The following is a 4022-nucleotide window of genomic DNA, read 5'->3' as shown; positions in this document are numbered from 1 at the left end:
TGAAGTCCCCGGCCATTTTGTGTTTAAGTACAAAGATGACGTTTTCAAATATTGGGTGGGTGGGTATGGGTGTAAAGCAGTGACATCCTGAACCTAAAAAGGATCCAAAACTAACTGCACTTACCTGAGAGTAAGCCCTGCTGAATCTAATAGGCCCTTAAAACCTGCCCCCGTCTTTAAATGACATTTTGTTGGTGTTTGTTTTTAACCAACTGCATGGAGAGCACTCTCTCGAGTCCATCCTTACCTCCGAACTGAGTCCTAATGGTAGTGCACCCCCCCCCACAGCTTTCCCCTCCCACCCCAAATCTGAATGAATCCCTCCTCCACCTTTTTCCTCAATGGAAGGGACGGGGGGGGGCAACATTCTCGGTGCCCTTCCCCATCCTCCCTGCTACTGCTGCGGGGCGGGCAGGAGGGAGAAGGGTGCCGCACAGCTCTGCACATCGCTGCCTTCTCTCCCAAGCAGGAAGCAAGAGAACATAGCTGGCTGTAGGAAGAGCTGCTGTTGCCGCCGCTGCTGCCCAGCATGCCCTCGCAGCTGTTCCTGATCGGTCCCGGACTCCCCCTGCTGGGTGCCCTGATTGGTGGGCGCCATGGCGCAGGGCGCCACTAACCCTAATGGGTAAGACGGCCCTGGTTATTAGACCTCTGTCTCTTATAAACACCTTTAAATTAGGAGGGAATAGTAGTTGATGAGCTTTCCAGGATGGCAATTGCGTTGGCAAACATGCTCATCATTGCAAGGCTTATTTCCTGGCATTAGTTCTTTGGTATAGCAATCGCTGGATGTGCAGAATTCTAAATTCAGTAGCCTGCTTCATTTCATTATAGACTGCAGTGAGTGATTGGCACCCATACCAGATTACCCAGAATTCCTTTGCCAAAGGGATGGCAATAAACAGGTTTAAAAGCAGGCAAAGTTTACAATGTTGATGTACACATTGTGGAGTTGTATCTTGTTTGCCATGATGGGCAGTGCTTCTGATTTAAAATCCTATTTTCCTTTTACTTTGAAGCAAACGTTTATATTAAGGGGGGTGGGCGAGAACAGCTCTTGATATTGAGCTGTAAAGGGCAGCTCCTTCCTTGCCTCATCTCATCCATTTATCAAGAAAGCAGTAGTTACAGGTAGGTAACTGTGTTGGTCTGCCGTAGTCGAAACAAAATAAAATAAAAAATAAAATAAAAAAATAAAAAATCCTTCCAGTAGCACCTTAGAGACCAACTAAGTTAGTTATTGGTATGAGCTTTCGTGTGCATGCACACTTCTTCAGATACCAAAAGATATTTGCTTGAGTGCCAAAACCCGGAAGTAACCTGTTCCAGTACTTCCGGGTTTTGGCGCATCTATATCCCGAAAACGTGCAACCTGAAGTGTCAATAACCCGAGGTATGACTGCATTTTATTTTGTTTTGATCAAGAAAGAAAACATAGCTTGTTCAGCAATAAAATCAGCCATGAGATAGGCAGGATCATTCCTTTCCCTCGTAAAATAAGTTGGCCAGAGGCAAAAAGGTTCCCTTTTATGAAAAAGGGTCACTGCCATGTGGTTTATCCTCATGACTCAAAACACCCAACCACAAGCCCACAAGTGATGGTTGGGTCTAAATGCAGTCCAGAGAATATTAATAGAACATCACACAGTTATTAAGTATTTAAAAATTGTAGTGTTACAAATGGGAGCCCTGCCATTTAACATGGAATATGAACTGTCAAGTTGTTGTTGCAACCAAAAGATTGAATATAAGACCATTTTTTGGCCTGGGGTGGGAGATAGCGTCTTGCTGCATTTTGAACAAGGGATCAGGATTGAGGAGTCTGGCTTGGCGTGGACAGGCTTTAGGAAATATTGTAATATAAAGCAAGACTCTGTTCAGATTTAGACGGTGGGTGGGAGGGAATCTCCTGGGCCTGTGCTTTGCAGGGCGACACCAACACAAACAACTTAATGGTTGTGTCCAAGTAAGTTCTACTCAGAGCAGACCCATTGAAATGTATGTCGCTAGGGAAGTCATAGCTATCACTTTCAGTGGGTCTACTCTGAGTTAACGGCGAACACTGGAGACAACCCCAGGGGCTCAGCCTCACTGAGATGCCCTGTGGCAACACTTGCTTATTTAGGAATGTGACATATTAAGAATGCGTGTTTTTCCCAAAATGCAAAACATGGGAGGTTGCCTTGCACTGTGTCACAGCTCTCCAGGGTTTCAGGCAGAGAATTTTTTCCAGGCACATCTGGAGATCCTAGAGACTTGAGCTGGGACCTTCTGAATAAAATACACATGTTCCAACATTGAGCTCAGGCCCTGCCCCACACAGATTCAAAACAGGCCATGCAACTCTTCTTCATCTGTATGTATATATATATATATATATATATATATATATATATATATATATGTGTGTGTGTGTGTGTGTGCGCGCGCGCGCGCGCGCGCACACACAGCTAAGTCCCACAAAGCAAGTCCCACTGAATTCAGTTATAGGGTAGTGGTAGAGATGACTCTGGTTGACCTTTTTTCTTACTAGTGCCCGCACGCGTCATCAGTTGCGTCTATATATTTTTCAGTGCTGCTTGCTGACCCTTGACATCACTAAATATGCAGATTGATTTAAAATTAAGACACACCACAGCTTGGTGATAAAGCTGTGGGTATGGTTGGTTTCAGTCATTGTTCTTTTTAAATTAAGTTTCCTATTGATTACTTTTCCCATGTTTTCCCCTAAGCAATGGTGCAAATGTGACCATTAAAAGGTAAAGGTAAAGGGACCCCTGACCATTAGGTCCAGTCGTGGCCAACTCTGGGGTTGCAGCGCTTTATTGGCCGAGGGAGCCAGCATATAGCTTCCGGGTCATGTAGCCAGCTTGACTAAGCCTCTTCTGGCGAACCAGAGCAGCGCACGGAAACGCCGTTTACCTTCCCGCCGGAGCGGTACCTATTTATCTACTTGCACTTTGACGCGCTTTCTAACTGCTAGGTTGGCAGGAGCAGGGACCGAGCAACGGGAGCTCACCCCGTAGCGGGGATTCGAACCATCGACTTTCTGATCGGCAAGCCCTAGGCTCTGTGGTTTAACCCACAGCGCCACCCACGTCCAATTAAACTAAGCTAAATTTGCAACTCAACAGTGTATATTATTCATACTGCCATTTCGTTCTTACATCTAGGCTTTGTATCTTTTTGTCAGACAGTGTATATATTTGGCATGCTTTCCTTTATTATCTATCTTTATGAAATGTCTTTATGAAATCTTGCTATATAGAAGCCTTCCCCAATTTGATATCCATCTAGATGTTTTGGACAGCTCCCATTAGCCTCAGCCGGCATGGAGTGTGTCCAGGAAAAGAATCCAGCAACATCTGCCAGACTGCAGGTTCCCCATCACAATGGTAAAGCAACTGATCCAATTTAGAATTTAACTGCATGGCTCATGGTCCTTTATTTCCATTATTTAATATTAACCTGTGTACTCCTTGTACAACAACTGTCAATTAAACAATAATTAAATGATCCTCTTTATCTACCCTGTTACGAAATTTCTCATTTGTAGTACTAACACGCTACTTCGACCAAGGTCCACCCAAGTTAGTGTCATGGCCTCAGACCTCTGCAGGTCTGAACATGGATCCATGTTCTGGTCCTTCCCTTGTGGATCTACAGCCTGCCTCCTCTAAATCCTGAGGAGAAACCTCTGCCACCAAGCTCAGGCAGGGTCCTCAGACTACTTGGGAGTGAGACGATCAGGAAAGCCCAGAGAGATCCCCCAAGCTGGGAACCCCATTACCATGAAGAATCCAACACCTACAGGTAGTACTGGCCAGAAGGTGGTCAATAAGGCTGCAGTGAATGACCACCCAGCCCTGCTATAAAGTCCATCCAGTTGCTCCAGAAATTTGCTGAAACACTTTAGATGTTTTGTCTAGTCATCCAGCATGGCTGCATGGGGAGCCACGAATGACTGTTTTCCCCTTGCTGGGTCATCACCCCTGCTTGGGGATGGGCACCCCTGCAGCCCA

This window comes from Podarcis filfolensis, assembly GCF_964270895.1.
Source record: "Podarcis filfolensis genome assembly, chromosome: Z".
NCBI lineage: Eukaryota > Metazoa > Chordata > Lepidosauria > Squamata > Lacertidae > Podarcis > Podarcis filfolensis.
This window is presented reverse-complemented; position numbering follows the sequence as displayed.